At 44.2% G+C, this 17,305-nt stretch overlaps 1 long non-coding RNA gene across 1 annotated transcript; it reads right to left on the bottom strand.

Moving 5' to 3' along the window:
• Positions 1-5,609: 5,609 nt before the first annotated feature.
• Positions 5,610-17,279, bottom strand: LOC113831834. Its single transcript, XR_003482727.2, has 3 exons — positions 16,296-17,279; positions 7,891-7,996; positions 5,610-6,462 (listed from the first exon to the last, which is right to left on the bottom strand). It is a non-coding gene; the product is annotated as an uncharacterized LOC113831834 (long non-coding RNA).
• Between the last annotated feature and the right edge of the window lie 26 nt (positions 17,280-17,305).

The raw sequence follows: 17,305 nt of genomic DNA on the forward strand, positions 1-17,305 counted from the left end.
AGACAGACATCTCTGGAGCTTGCTGGCCAGACAGCCTTAACCTAAGAGGCACGTCCCAGATCCCAGTGAGAGACAATACTCCCAAAACAGGGTGGATCTCAGGTGGCCTCACACCTACACAAAGAACTACAGACAACTGAGGAGTGCCGAGAGTGGGAGCGATAGTCCTCCCCAGGGAGGAGCACATCAGTTGGTTAATTAATACCAAATGGTCAGCCATAAAAACATGCAAGTGCCATTATACAGATTGAGGAGGTTGTATTTATAAATTTAGGAATGCACATTGTGGTGGTTTTAATAGGCATGGCCCCCATGGACTCAAGTATTTGAATACTTGGCCTACAGGGAGTGGTACTATTAGGAGGTGTGGCCTTATTGGAGTAGGTGTGGCCTTTTGGGGGAAGTGTGTCACTGTGAGGGTGGGCTTTGAGGTCTTATATGTTCAAGCTACGCCCAGTGTGGGGGACTGTTGCCCGTGCTCAAGATGTAGAACTCTGCCTGCCTGCATATTGTCTTGCTTCCTGCAATGATGATAATGGACTAAACCTCTGAAACTGTAAGCCAGAGCAAATTAAATGTTTCCATTATAAGAGTTGCTGTAAAAGCTGGGCGTTGGTGGCACACACCTTTAATCCTAGCACTCGGGAAGCAGAGGCAGGCGAATCTCTGTGAGTTCGAGGCCAGCCTGGTCTCCAGAGCGAGTGCCAGGATAGCCTCCAAAGCTACACAGAGAAACCCTGTCTCGAAAAACCAAAAAAAAAAAAAAAAAAAAGAGTTGCTGTAGTCATGGTGTCTCTTCACAGCAAAAGAAACCGGAAGAGACACATGTACACACACACACACACACACACACACACACACACACACACACACATGAGTAACAACAGTTAATGGAAAAAAGAGGCCATGAATTTGAAAGAGAACAATGAAGGGTATATGGGGTGTTTGAGGGAGGATAGAGAAAGGGGGAGGGGAAGAGAGAGGGATGTAATTATATTGTAGCATGAATAATAAAAAGCCAGAGACAGATATTGGGGTTGAAGCTGAAGATCAGACAAGCAAAGCATCAGCCACTAGAGAGTTCTCAGCTCTACCAAGGCTCAGACCGAAGGGGCGATCCTGTCCTCAGACTGCATCTCCAGACTGCACTGAGCTCCTGTCTCCTCCCACCTTATATTCCTCTCCAGTGCTGGGATTAAAGGAGTGGAATCCCAAGTGCTGAGATCACCTTGGTGAGAGTTGTATTTCTCTTTTAGACTGGATCAATTTTGTGTAGCTCAGGGTGGCTTGAACTCACAGAGAGCTATCTGCCTCTGTCCCCGAGTGCTGGGATTAAGGAGTATACCACCACTGCCTGACCTCTATGACTAGCAGGCAAGCTTTATTTGTTATATCATAAATAAATTAACCTCACATTATATTATCTCAAAAAAAACAACAACAGTGTGGATGGCTCCTGAGTAGTAACACATAAGGCCGACCTACAGACCCCACATGTATGCACATTATGTGTATCCCTATGTATATGCATACTCGAGCAGACATACGTAGCAGGCTTTCTTTTAGGTCACCAACCAGCTCCCAAATCATGACATGGAGACTTATTATTAGTTATGAATATTTGGCCTTATCTTATGCTTATCCCAACTAGCTTTTATAACTTAATTCAAACTGTTCTTTTCATCTACTTTATGCCTCAGGGCTTTTTACCTTTCTTTCATTCTGTATGTCCTAATCCATGTCTGATTGCCTGGTGACTGCCTGGCTGCCTGGCTCTGGGCATCTCCCTCTCTTTCTCCTTTGTTCTCTCTCCTCTCTTTTCTCTTCAGCCTAGATTCCTCCTACTACATATTCTCTCTGCCCACCTTGTTATCCCACTACTGCCTAGCTATTGGCCAGTCAGCCTTTTATTAGACCAATCAGGTGCTTTAAGTAAGCAAAGTAAAACAAATGCAACACATCTTTACATAATTAAACAAATACAGCATAAGCAAATGTAACACATCTTTACCTAGTCAAACAAATACAACATAAGAAATGTAACACATCTTTACACAGTTAAATTAATACTCTGCAACATCAACACATCTTTACATAATTAAAGAAATATTTTGCAACACATACACACACACACACACACACACACACACACACACACACACACACCAGGAAAGACACAACCTGGAGAAAACAGACTAAAGAAGAAGGCAACAATGCAGTATTTACAAAGCAGAAAATTAAAATACTGCAGCAGAAATAAGAAGCCAAATAGAAGTAGTGGAGAATAAAATTAATGAAGTCTATAGAAAATAGAGTAGCAGAGTGGTGGTGGCATACACTTTACTCCTAGCACTCACGAGGCAGGGGTAGGGTGATCTTTAGTTTGAGGCCATCCTGTTCTATGGAGCCAGTTCTAGGACAGCCAAGCAGACACAGAAAAATTCTGTCTCAAAAGACGAAGAAGAAGAAGAAGAAGAAGAAGAAGAAGAAGAAGAAGAAGAAGAAGAAAGAGGAGGAGGAGAAGACAAAGAGATGAACTAATTTCACAGAGCTATCTTCTGACCTCTGCATGTATACATGTGTGCACAGACATACACGCATACTAAAAAATAAATTTAATGGGAAAAATCTGACTTAAAAATGCATAGTTTTCATTCATAGATAACTAGCTGCAAGGGAAGCTGATACATGTTGTCTTGTCTGTGTGGACACACATTCAACTAAAACTATTCAAAAGATGAAGAGACTAGATATATGAAAAAGCTGAGTAATCTTTATTATAAAGTTTAATATCCAAATAAAAGCAGATCCAAATGAAAGAACCAGAGCAGGCAACAGGGAGAAAATCAGCAAGCAAATATATATATGTAGATGAGTAGGTTGTAACTGTTTACAGACCAACCACCCAGTGTCCCACAAGGTCACAGTATAAAGCTGTGAATTTTCTGGAAGATCTGTGAATAGATTCCATGGCAGAGACCTATATGCTAAAAGGCTATGTTGCTTTTCCTCATATGCATGATCACAAGTGCAGAACAACTCCAGAAGTGGAAGGATTCTAGACCCACAACAGACACTAACCCACTTAACAGTACAACAGATCTTTTTCCTTTCAAACTACTTTCTTCTAGTGGAAAGTTCCATTTTTTTGTTTAATTTTATTAATTTTTGTGTATGGGTATTTTGTCTGCATGTATGTTCACTGCAGGCATGCTTGGTACTTGTGGAGGTCAGAAGAGGTATCAAGTCCTCTGAAATGGAAGTTATAGATGGTTGCAAGCTGCAGTGTTGATGCTGAGAAATCAAACTCTGATCCTCTGAGAGAACAGCTGGTGCTCTTAATGGTTGAGCCGTTTCACCAGACCTTTATTGTGTTTTATTTTTCACGGCAGAGCAACCCTGCCTGGCCTGGACCTCTCTATGCAAACAGGAAGGCCTCAAATTCAGTGATCTGTCTTCTCTAACCCCAGAATTCTGGGGTTTAAGGTATATACTATCACACTTAACCCTAGTGGAACTTAAAAAAAAAAAAATCTTCCAAGCCAATATCATGCTCATAGCAGATGGAGTGAACATCCACGCTTAGGGTTGCATCTCCTACCTTTCCACACAGGTAGCTGCTCCTAAGGAAGTTTCATGGTGTTTTCAGAGGCCATGAAGCATAATGAAGGTGAGGCCAGCAGAGCACAAACACTGTTAGGAGGAAGTGGCTAAAGGGATTAATTAAGGAAGATATCGAGGAAAGAGAGATTACAGGTGAAACCCCATTGGGAATGTTGCTATAGTTTGGATATTGTTTGGCCTATGGCCCAGGCTTCTTATTGGCTAGCTCTCTCTTAATTATTAACCCATTTCTATTAATCTGTGTCTCTCCCCATGGTCTTGGCTTAGCAGCTGCATAGCCTCTCCTTGACTCCACCTACTACCTTTCTCTATCCCTGTTTGGATTTCCCACCTGGCTAAATTCTGCCTGTCCATTGACCAAAACAGCTGCATTCATCCAATAAGAGAACATATATTCACAGCATACAGAAGGACCTCCCCCATGAGAGGTCAGTCATCGGGATGGGCTTCTGAAGAGGAAACGGGATGCCAAGCTCTCCTCTCTCTCTTTACTTCCCCTAGCCTCTCCTGCTGCGCACTCTTGCCTAAAGGCAATGGAGACACGGAACATTTAATAGGAGGTTTGCTTACAGTTTCAGGGGTTTAGTCCATTATCATCATGGTGGGAAGCATGGCAACACACGTGACACTGGAGCAGTAGCTGAGAGCTACATCCTGATCAGGAGGGGAGGGGGCTGGCATGGGCTTTGGAAACCTCAAAGCGGCCTACAAAGACATTCTTCTTCCAACAAGGCCACACCTCTGAACCCTTCTAATCCTTTCAAAGAGTTCTACTCTCTGGTGACTAAGCATTCAAATGTATGAGCCCGTGGGGAACATTCTTATTCAAATCACCACAGAAACCAAGAGCCAAAAGAAGTGTTTCTACCTTAAAGGTGATTTATACAGGTATCTTGTCATAGTTATGGAACAATGACTAACACAGTCTGGGAAAGTGGGGAGGCACTGAGAACTGTGTCAAATGAAGAGACACACAAACTGTCAGGACATCCTACTTTTGTCATACTGCCCAGTGACCTTGAGTCCAGTCATTGTGCCATTTGTTATAACAAATAACTAGCAGCAGATCCCATTGATCATGGAGAAAGAAGCTGAGACCATTTTCTTTTCAGAAATGAACTTCATTAGGAGAGAGCCTCATGACTACAGGAAGGGGTGTGGTCAGGCCTTGAGGTGGGAGAGTGTTAGGAGAGACCATGCATCACTTCAGAGGCAGCAGCAGGGCCTTAAGGAGAAACAGGGGCTTCCCTTTCAAACTCAGACAGGAGCTCCATTAACAGTGAGTTATTCAATGAGTAAGAGCGAGCCATCACGGAGATATGACAAGGGACCTGAATGAGGAGCTTTCAGAAAACACTCCAAAGGGGACATTCTGGCTTTTCTGGGTTTGGGGGAGCTAGTGGGAAGTTCATATCACACAATCCAGTGTGACCCCAAATATGGCCAGAAACTGGGCAGATTCATAAGTCTTACTTGCAGCCTTCAGGGGAAGGGGCTGTGAGGCCACAGCATGGCAGGACTTCATAACTCTGTTGCGAGGGAGAAAGGCCCAGGGGTGTGGCCTGATAACTACACACTGTCATATCTCAGAGTGACCAGCATCTTAAAGTGGCCGGCCCATATCTAACAACACTTTATGCTTATATCTGAACAACTGAACCCAGATAAAGAGGACACAAGTATTCCAGCTACACAGACCTTAAAACTGTGCTCACAATTCTCAAGCAGGCACTCAAGATTGCCTAGTAATCTTACTGTATTTACCTAGTGACTTTACTTCTTCTCTATTCAGAATAAGTACTCCACTCTCTCCTGCTCCCTCTCCCTCTCTCCAGAGTTTCTCCTTGTAACTCAGGCAGACCTGAAATTCACTTTGTAACCTAGAATGTCTTAGAATATGAGATCCTTCTGTCTTGGCTTCCAAAGGCTGGGAGTATGTGCTAGTTACTTTTCTGTTGCTGTAATAAAATGCCATGACCAAAGCAACACATAGGAAAGAGTTTATTTGGGCTCATGGCTCCATCATGAGCTCCAGGAGAGGCATGGTAGCAGGTGATTGGAGCAGGAATCTGAGGGATCACATTTTCAACAGTAAACACAAAGTAGAGAGAACAAACTAGAAGTAGGTGAGGCTATATATTCTCAGAGTTTGTGCCCAGTGATATACTTCTCCAGCAAGGTTCAAATAGCATCATCAAATGGGGACTGAGTGTTCAAGTGCCAGGCAGATACATGGACTGCAGCGCAGAAGAAATGGAAGATATATGGGGTGGAGGGCAGTAGAAAGGCAGATATATGGGGTGGAGGGCAGTAGAAGGGGCAGTTACATGGGCTGGAGGGCAGTAGAAGGGGCAGTTACATGGGTTGGAGGGCAGTAGAAGGGGCAGTTACATGGGTTGGGAGACAGTAGAAAGGCAGATACATGGGTTGGAGGGCAGTAGAAGGGGCAGTTACATGGGCTGGAGGGCAGTAGAAGGGGCAGTTACATGGGTTGGGAGACAGTAGAAAGGCAGATACATGGGTTGGAGGACAGTAGAAGGGGCAGATACATGGGTTGGAGGGCAGTAGTAGGGGCAGTTACATGGATTCTTCTAAGACAGCCTTTGCCTTTAACTTTGAGTGAGATGTGTAGCCCAGAGTATGATCAGAAGCTGAAGAGCAACATGCTCCAACTTGGATTTTGAAAGCCCACAGGTATAAAGGGTGTCACTGACGAGACTAGTCCGGGCGTGGTACCGGAACCTCGGATCACCTTTGCCTACCTTCTCATGGTACATCCTTGCTTTTCCTCTGGTTTCACATATTTAGTGGAAGTTACATAATATAATCTTCAAACATCTAAAAACACAAATACAAAATGTGTCAAATGCTAATTAACTGTTCTGTTAACTTTTCCTAGGGAAACTAAACAAATGTCTATTCACTTCAGATAAGGCCTTGGTCGTCAACTTGACTACATCTGGAATGAACTACAACCCAGAAATGGAGGGCACAGCTGTGAGAGATTTTTTTTTTTGCTTGATTTTGAAGTGGGTGAGTCCATTTCTAGTCTGGATCTTTGAGGCAGGCAGACATACCTCTTTGGCCCAGATCTTGAGGTGGGAAGACCACCTTCAATATGGGGCCACGCCTTCTGCTGGAAGCCTATATAAGGACATGGAAGAAGATCACCTTTCAAATATATGCACCTATGGGGGCCATTTTCATCCAAGCTACCACATTGGGCTTAGCTTCAGATCATGGGTAAGAGATTAACTACAAGCATGTGGGTGAGCACAAAGTCCCACGCCATCACCGAAGACAGCCAGATAGAAGCTGTGTCCTGGAATCCCACTTTCACTTACACTTCTACTTCCTGCATACATCTATCTCCCAAGACCACGTGCAGCTGAGGGCTGGGGGCAGGGCACAAAGAAGTAATGCTGGACTTACATCTTAAGGTCCTGTGACCCTACCCTCCCTCCTTCTACTAGGGAGTCTCGTTAGCTCCATTACCATCCCACAGATATCACTACGCTCGATTAGTTGCCATGGTTACAGGGCCAATGCCTAAATCCAAGATGGCAGTCTTGTTATGTCCAGAAGAAAAAGCCACACTATCATAGTAACTCATTAATAACGTTCAAATTCAGCATGGGTACTGAGAAAAAGAAACTTGGCTCTGCAACCCAGGTCAGGATGAGCTGCAGCCTCTGAAGAGATGGAAACTCCCAAAGTGATCAGTTGGAATAAGGCTTTTCTCTATATAAGGTGGTTTATCTCAAGTATATTCTAGTAACAGATGTAGAAAATTGGTACAGAGACTAAACCAGACTAAATCATATAGTGTGGAATTTCCCACCAGCACCCCCATATTTAGAAAAGCCAGAGTACCCCCTCTGTTTGGGGGGTTTTCTGAAGGCTCCTTTTCATTCAGGCCTCTTCTGACGTCCTCTGCGGTGGCGATCTCTCTTACTCTTTTACTTTGAGCTCCCTCTCTATATGGAGCTCCTCACTGGTTTTGAAAGGGGCACCCATCCCATGTGTTTCCCTGTAAGTCCTTGCTGCTGGCTCTGAAGTGATACATTGTCTCTGAAGGGATGCATTGTCTCTTCTAATGCTCTCCCACCCCAAGGCCCCACCTTGCCCCCTCCTGTGCTCAGGTTCCTCCTAATGAAGTTTATTTCTGAAGGGTAATTTTGTGTCTGCTCTCTTCCCAAACCCACAGCTCTCATCTACAGCATCTTTAACACCATAGCAAAGAATTTGGACACATTTTACCCATACCTCGATACCTTGTTGAAGGTTGAGCATTAGTTTATCCAGAAAATCCAGGATGGTGTAGCATGTAGACAACAGCTTCTTCCAGCCAAATTTACAGTGAGAATCGGGACTACAGAGGAGCAGAGTAGAAAAACGTAGAAATATTGCAGTTATGCCTACAAGAGAGTGAGTTCAGAGATACTGCCAAGGGGAATGTAGTTGCTAAAGATTCACATTGTTAAAAAGAAGCTAAATACATTTCACTGGGACAAAAGAAAAAGGGCCCTGAGGCCATCCCCAGCATTGGCAAGAACTCCACTCATGGCAGGCCCAGAGATGTAGAAACGCAAATTTGTTTCAGACTTTCTGAGGATGAGTCTTTTGACAGAGAGCTACAGAAAGGCCTGCCCATCCAGAACTTCTTTGGCTATGTGTAGTTGGCAAGGCACTCAGGTGCAGCCTGCAGAGAGAGCACCAGATCTGTGCTGTTCACCCAGCGCTTTTGCAGATATGCAGGCTGCAGTCATATAGTCACTGAGGCCCCCAGTGAAATTCAAAGGAACACCTGGATGGCCAAGAGGTGTATGGCAGGTTGGGATCCCCCAGGATGGCTCCTGAGAGGATGGTGGATGAAATTGTGAAAGTGAAGCTATCATGGAGACACCAGGAGGGAAGGGAAGCCGGGATGTTCACTGTCTGCCAAGGAACGAAGCAGGCAATGAGAAGAGCCAACTCAAGAGAGAGATCACATGGGCTACAGCCAGCCAGACCACCCAGGCCTATTGGAGCCTGAATCCTGCCACCTCAGGGCCCAGATACTGGACATGGAGATCCAGGATCTGATGTTTTCCTTTCTGGTTAGTCTTGCTTCTGTCTCAACCCTCCTCGCTATTGCCCTGTTGTCCATTCTGGAAAGGAATATCTTGGAAGTATATAACTTCTCTTTTATTTCTATTTTATTTATTTATTTGGGTTTTTCAAGACAGGATTTCTCTGTGTATCTTTGGAGCCTATCCTGGCACTCACTCTGGAGACCAGGCTGGCCTCAAACTCACAGAGATCCGCCTGCCTCTGCCTCCCAAGTGCTGGGATTAAAGGCGTGCCCCACCAACACTCGGCTTATTTTTATTTTTATAGAGAAGATTTTAGACTTGAACTTTTTTTTTATTGGTAGTAGCTTAGTTTTATTTTTCTCTTTTTTATTTAAATTTGTTTTTAAAATTTTACATACCAACCCAGTTCCCCCTCCCTCCCCTTCTTTCACCGCCACCTCCCTCTCATACCCCCCATCCACTCCTCAGAGTGAGTGAGGACTTCCTTGGGGAGTCAACAAAGTCTGGCATACCAAGTGGAGGCAGGACCAAGCCCCTCCCTCTCTGCATCAGGTATCCCACCATAGGGAATGGGCTCCAAAAAGCTAATTCATGCACATGGGATAGGTCCTGGTACTATTGCCAGTGCTGCTCCCCAACAGATCAGGTCACATAACTGTCTCCCACATTCAGAGGGTCCCCAGCTGTCAGTCCATAGTCTGTGAGCTCCCACTAGCTTGGGTCAGCTGTCTCTGTGGTTTTCCCCATCAGGCTCTTAACCCCTTTGTTCGGATGATCCCTCCTCCCTCTCTTCAAATGAACTCCAGGAACTCAGCCCAGTGCTTGGCTCTGGGTCACTGCCTCTCCTTCCATCAGTTACTGGGTGTAGGTTCTATGATAACAATCAGGGTAGTCACTAATCTGATTAAAGGGGAAGACCCATTCAGACGCCCTCTCCACTACTGTTAGGAGTCTTAGCTGGGGTCATCCTTGTGGATTCCTGAGAATTTCTCTAGCACCAGGTTTCTCCCTAACCCCATAATGGCTCCCTCTATCAAGATTTCTCTTTCATTGCTCTCCCTCTCTATCCCTCCTTCAACTCAGTCTTCTTGATCCCTCATGTTCCCAGACCCTATTCCCTCACTTAACCCCCCTCCCCCCAGTTTACCCAGGAGGCCTTAATTATTTTCCCTTCCTGAGCACATCCATGTGTGTTCCTCTTAGGGTCCCCCTTTTTACCTAGCTTCTCTGGGGTTGTGGATTGTAGCCTGGTTATCCTTTGTTTTACATCTAATATCTACTTATGAGTGAATACATACCATGTTTTTCTTTCTGGGTATGGGTTACCTCACTCAGGATTTTTTTTTTTTTTTTTGGTTCCATCCATTTGCCTGCAAATTTCAAGATGTCATTTTTTTTTGTTTATTTTTTTTAACCACTGAGTAATAAATACTTCATTGTGTAAATGTACCACATTTTCTTTATCCATTCGTTGGTAGATGGGCATCTAGGTTGCTTCCAGCTTCTGGCTATTGCAAATAATGCTGCTATGAACATAGTTGAGCAAATGTCCTTGTGGTATGATTGTGTATCCTTTGAGTATATGCCCAAGAGTGGTATTTCTGGGTCTTGAGGTAGATTGATTCCCAGTTTTCTGAGAAACTGTACTCCCACTAGCCATGGAGGAGTGTTCCCCTTTCTCCACATCCTCTCCAGCATAAACTGTCATTGGTGTTTTTGATTTTAGCCATTCTGACGGGTGTAAGATGATATCTCAGAGTCATTTTTATTTTCATTTCCCTGATGACTAAGGATGTTGAGCATTTCCTTAAATGCCTTTAGGCTATTTGAGTTTCTTCTGTTGAGAATTCTCTGTTTAGACCTGTATCCCATTTTTAAATTGGATTATTTGATATTTTTGTGTCTAGTTTCTTGGGTTCTTCATGTATTTTGGAGATCAGCCCTCTGTCAGATGTGGGGTTGGTAAAGATCATTTCCCATTCTATAGGCTGCCATTTTGTCTTATTGACTATTTTTTAATAGTGTTGCATGCATTTGTATGGGTGTGTGGGTGTGACCACAGAGGCTAGAGGTATTGGATTCCCTGGAGATAGAGTCACAGGCAACTGAACTCAGGTCCTCTGTCTAGCCCAGGCTTGTTTTCTCATACACTGTCCCAAAGGCTCATGTGTTAAAGGCCTAATATTCATTATCACGCTATAGGGAGGTTGCCAAGTGCCATCTGTATTAGCCCTACATTGCGGGGCCATATGTCACGGACTGGTGCTGGTCGGGCTGCAGTTGTGAGTATAAGCCAAATAACTCCTTTCTCCCTCAAAGTTGCTCTTGGCCATGGTGTTTCATCACATCAATAGACGCCAAACCAGGACACACAGCAAATACTTTAGCTAGCCATCTTCCAAGTCCCACAATAATCCCCCCTTTCCCATTAACCATCAGGAAAAAGCCCCACAGGCTTGCCTACAGGCTGATCTCACCAAGGCACTTTCTCAACTGCCCATTCCCTCTTCTCATCTTGTGTCAAGCTGACAAAACCCAGCTGTGCAACACCCAACTCAGAATCCCTGCCAGGCATCACATCTGCGATTTAAATACTCTCTGGTGTCTCAACCAGACCATCTTGAGTTGACAATTTCATTTGGATTCACTGCTTCTGTCATTCCAAATGCGGTCCCTTTTCTGTATTCCTAGTCCTATCCTTGGCACTATCATCTGCCCAGTTATCCACATCTGCAACATTGGCTCATATTATGGGTCAAAAAAGAAGGCATTCCTGTTCATTCAGTAAGAAGATTTAGGAGGACATGTGTCCCTGGGCAGGGAGTGGGGGGATCAGCTTTGAAGTTTCAAAAGCCCATGCCAGGCCCAGTCTCCTCGCTTCCCCTTGTGGATCAGGATGTAAAGCTCATCCCGTTGGAGAGGTTTCCAACTCATCGATAAACTAGACAGTTATTTCATTTTAATACTCCCTGAACACCACAGAATTAGATCCTGTAAACTTGATTTAATCCTGCTACATATATTTAAAAGAACATATACATATATTGTTCTTTTAAAATCAATTTTTTTTTTTAAATTTTGTGTACTTGTTTAGGCACACCTGTGGAGGTCGGAAAACAACTTGGGGGCATGTGGAGGTCAAAGGACAACCTGGAGAAGTCTGGTCTCTTCTACTAGGTGGGTCCTAGGGATGGAACTCGGGTCCTCAGGCTGGGTAGCAAGTGCCTTTACCTGCCACGGTGGTGTTTTAATTAACTGTTCTGTTGTTGTGAGGAAACACCATGACCAAGGCAACATACAGAAGAAAGAATTTAATTGGGGCTTACTTAGAATTTTAGAGGGTTAGTCCATTACATCACGGCAGGAAGCAGATCGGCATGGCGCCATAGCAGCCCCAAGAGCTTTACATCCTGATCCACAAAGGGGGAAGAGACAGAGCCAGAGAGACAGAGAGAGAAAGAAACAGACACAGAGAGACAGGGAGGGAGGGAGGCAGCATGGGCTTTTAAAATGTCAAAGCTGACCCCCCCTAACACATTTCCAACAAGGCCACACCTCCTAAATCTTCTGCAAGCAGTACACTAACTAGGACTAGATATACAAATATATGAGCCTGTAGGAGCCATTCTCATTGAAACCACCACGTGAGAATAACCTCCATAGTCTCAGACCTTCCAACACTTGGTCCCCAGTTGGTGGCACTGTTTGGGAGGTACATCCTCATTGGAATCTGTCACTGGAGGTGGACTTGAGTGTGGAGACTCTATTATTCCCAGCCTCTCAATTTGTGTTTGCCATTTAAAATGTGAGCTCCCAGTACTTGGGAGGCAGAGTTCAAGGCCAGCCTGGTCTACCAAGTGAGTTCTGGGACAGCCAGGACTGTTTTACAGCCCCTACCCCCATTCTGGACTCTAAGTCACTGGAACCATAAGTCCAAACAAACTCTTCATCTATTTACCCTGGTTGTGTTGTTTCATCACTGAATACCCGCTGAACCATCTTGCTGGATGGCCTTACACTGTTATTTTTACCTCCTATTCTTTGAGCACATTATATTCTAGCCTCTTGATTTATTTCAGTGACCACTGCAATGAATTACTGTCTTTCTTTTTATTTGTTTAATATAGTCTAACGTGAGATAAAAAGTAAAATACAACACAACTTGGAGAAATGAATTTTATTTGAATTTATTCTAAATGTAAGAACTCTTAAATCTTTGGGTCACAGACCATTATGATGAACTATTATCTAAATTATAATTTTCCAAAAAATATAATTTTCCTTTTAGGAAAAAATATATATACCTACAGAATTCTGTCAGGCTCAATAGGATTCACCAATGTTCTGGGTCTGCTTGTAGCTGACAAATTAAGAAGCTCTATCTTTTCCTTTTTATTAAATTAACTTATTTTAGGCTTATTTATTTTTTTGTCCGTGAGTATGTATGCATGCCATGGGCATGCATGCAGCACCCAAGGAGGCCAGAGGACAGTGTTAGATTCCTGGAATTAAAGTTACAGACAGCTATGAAGTATCAGCTGGTTATCAAAGCTGGGTAGATCAAACTCTGGAAGAGCAGCCAGTGTTCTTAACTGCTGAGTCATCTCTCCAGCCTGATTCTGCCTCTGAGTGCTAGGATTAAAGCCATGCACCACCATGGCCTGACTCTATCCTAATATTTAAAAAATTGTTTTGTGTGTATGAATGTTTTGTCTGCGTGTATATCTGTTTGCCAAATGTGTGCCTGGTGCCTGTGGAGGTCAGATGAGGGAATTGGGTACCCTGGAACTGGAGTTGGAGGTTGTTGGGAGCCACCATGTAGGTGCTGGGATTTGAACCTTGGTTCTCTGCAAGAGCAGTCAGTGCTCTTAACCACTGAGCCATCTCTCCAGCCCCCCTAATATTTTAAATATATATTTTTATACTTTAGAAATAATTTCAATTTCAGTCCTATGGAAAGTGGCAAGCACAGAAAAAAGTTTGGGTTTTTGTTTATTTGGTTTTACTGGAATCATCTGAAAGTCAATTTGTGACTTAATGACACCTTACATTCAAATACTTCTCATTGTATTTTCTACAAACAAAACACTTTTTCTTTACACAAGTACAGTTAATGTATAACTTGTAGGCTTCTTTCAGATTTTGCTGAATCCTTAATGCCCTTTTGCTGATCTCCCTAATGCCCTTTATGTCAGGTACAGTTCCATCATCTTTTGTTGACTTTTGTAGCCACAGTACTTGAAGAATCTAGGCTGGATGCTTTGTAGGACGAACCTTGGGTAGAATTGTAATAGAACTGATGTTGCTCCCTTATGATTCTATCTTAGCAGGATTTTCTTTAAAGTATTCTCTTAATGCGTGTGTGTGTGTGTGTGTGTGTGTGTGTGTGTGTGTGTGTGTGTGTGTGTGTTCATGTGAGAGTGCAGGTGCATGCCACGGTGCGTGTGGAGTCAGAAGATAACCTCCCACCTTGACTGAGACAATGTCTATTCTTCCTTGGAGACATCAGGCTAGAGACCTGAAAGCTTCGGGGGATTCTGTCTGTCTCCCATCATTGCACTGGACAAAGGATGGGATGAAAGCTGGGCTACTGCTCCCTCTTTATGTAGGTTATTGGGACTTGACCTTAAGACCTCACCCTGACTTGGCTCATTGAGCCTCCTCCCAAGCCTCATCCTATTATAATAATGCTTCGTTGCTCATTTAATTAACACAAAGTTTCACAGAATGTTCCATTGTAAACTTACTTCCAGGTAATGGTCTATTACTGAGGGAAATCAGGGCAGGGACTCAAACTAGGGTAGAACCTGGAGGCAGGAGCTAAAGCAGAAGCCATAGAAGCTTGCTTCCTGTGGCTTGCTCAGCTTGCTTCTTTTTTATTACCCATCTGCCCAGGGTGGCTCTGCCCAAATATGGGCTGGGCCCTCCTACACTAATCACCCATTAAGAAACTGCCCCCAAGGGTTACCTACAGGCCAGTCTTATGGACTGTTTTCTCAATTCTGTTTTTCTCTTCTCAGATACGTCTAGCTCAGGTCAAGTTGACATAAAAACTAAGCAGAACATATACTAATTTCTATGTATTTTAAGCCTTAAGCTTGCACTATTTCCTATAATTCAATAACACAGAGTTCTTTTCTGATAGTAAGAAACTAGACTCCTAGGGATGGAGAGATGGCTCAGTGGTTAAGAGTACCGGCTGCTCTTGCACAGGACCGGGTTCTGATTCCCAGCACACACAAGGCAGCTCACACCCATCTGTAACTCCAGTTCCAGAGATCTGATACCCTCTCCTGGCTTCTGTGGTCACCAGGCATGCACATATTGCACAGACAAATATGCAGGCCATATACCCACACACACATAATAAAATTAAAAAAAGAAACTAGACTCACGTTATTATGTTTTTCTGATTTTTTGAGACAGGGTTTTTCTGTGAAGCCCTGGCTGTCCCAGAACAGAGCAAGCTGGCCTTGAACTCAGAGATCCGCCTGCCTCTGCCTCCCCAGTGCTGGAATGAAAGGCATGAGCCACCATCACCCAGAAAGGCAATCCAGCATGTGGCCTGAGTGTTGTGTTGTCCCATAGCCTTAGTTGGTGCCATTGTTTGGGTAGGTTTAGGAGTTATGAAATAGGTGCCTTCTGATTGGTTTAATAAAAAGCTGAATGGCCAATAGCTAAGCAGGATTTTTGGGGCAGTGTTCCAGAACTGCCAGCAGGAAGGAGCAGAAGCAGCATGGACAGTACAGAGTAAAGGTAACCAAGCCACACAAAAGAACGCAGTTCAAAAGATATGGGTTAATTTAAGTTATAAGAACTAGTTAGGAGAGGACTGGAGAGATGGCTCCATTCCCAGCAACCACATGGTGGCTCAGAACCATCCGTTATGAGATCTGGTTCCCTCTTCTGATGTGCAGATATATATGGGAGCAGAATGTTGTATGCATAATAAATAATAAATAAATAAAATCTTTAAAAAAAGAAAAAAAAAGAACTAGTTAGGAACAAGACTAAGGTAAATCCGAGCCTTCAAGTTAATAATTTTCTGTGTCATTTTTCATGAGCTGGTGACCCAAAGAAAAATCTGACTTAATTTAGGATTTCTGGCCTTGCTGGAGGAAGTGTTTCATGTGGGGGCAGGGGCGGGGGCAGGCTTTGAGGTTTCTATGCTTTCTCTCATTCTGTGCCTGTGGTTTAACACTTGAGTGCCCAGTTTTCTTCTCCTGCAGATGTGCCTTTGTCCACCATCATAGACTCCAGCCACCTGGAACCGTAAATCCAAGTAAACTTTCTTTTATAAGGTGCCATGGTCATGATGTTTTATCACAGCAACAGAAATGTAATTAATACATATGGAAAAACATAAAACTTATGTAATGATACTGGAGGAAATGAACACAGCTTACTATTTTTGTCTGGAAGCCCATTTATTGTTACACACAACATCTATCCTACTTATTCAGTTCACGGGTTACAAAAACATAATCATAACCAAAGTTAGGAACACAAAGCATTAACAAAGCAAATGGCATATAAAGTCCAAAACAAATCAAGACGCCCAGCTACCACGGGCTAGTGCAATGGCTCTGTACTTACAAAGCAATAATCGCAACCTGGAACGCTGGGTGACAGACAGCTGCGAAGGAAGTCTTTCTCCAAAGTCGTTCATCAGACACTTTTAGGAAAAGGTTTCCCAGACCAGCCTGGTGGTGGTGCATGCTTTTAATTCCAGCACTCGTGAGGAAGAGGTAGGTGGATCTCTGTGAGTTTGAGGACAGTAGGTCTGCATAGTGGGTTACAGGCCAGCAAAGGTCACTTAAGTGAGATCTTGTCTTTTAAAAATGTCTTTTAGGTCATGAGGGAAAATACTTTTCGCAGCCCTGCACGGTTATCACTGTATTTGCTAGATGGGTCCATAAGCTCTCTCTGAGCGTGCAATCCAATAAAAGAGGGCCTTAGGTTGAGCGGTTTGCTCAGGATTTCCCAGGGTTTAAAACATGGAAGTGAGGCATCCCGGAACCCGCTCAGTTCCAAGCAAACTTGGTGAGTGCTACCCAGACCCACGTCGTGCACAGTTGCCACCAGTCAGATATTTACATTTACGTTAAGTGAAATGGAAAAATCCGTTCAATTTAAGGGCTCGGCACCCACATGTGGCCAGCGGCTGCCCTACTAAGATGTGGACTATAGTCATCACCGCAGGAAGTTCTGTCTGGGTAGACAGTTGACAATTAAAAAAATTAAGGCCTGGAAGCCACAAGCTCAACAACCAGTAACTACCAAACGATGCTATCCACTCTCCAGAGAGGATGAAGAAAAAACATACTAACCGACAGCACATAAACGCCTGCCCAAACCCATCTGCCTACGGGGTTTTTCTGGGAGCTCACTCCACAGTCACCTCCCTGGCGGAGGTCGCGGTGTAGCGACCGACCGGACCGAACTACGCAGGCTTCTAGAACGAACTCGGAACCGCAGGGTCGGGAGCGTGCTGGAGAGAGGCCGGACAGGCCCTGCAGACCCCTCAGCTCGGCTGATGGCCCGGCCGGGCGAGCTCGCTCACGCGCAACTCCCGCGGCAGGTGGGCGGGGCCGTGACGCACGCAC

The sequence above is a fragment of the Cricetulus griseus genome, chromosome 2, assembly GCF_003668045.3.
Source record: "Cricetulus griseus strain 17A/GY chromosome 2, alternate assembly CriGri-PICRH-1.0, whole genome shotgun sequence".
Taxonomy (NCBI): Eukaryota; Metazoa; Chordata; class Mammalia; order Rodentia; family Cricetidae; genus Cricetulus; species Cricetulus griseus.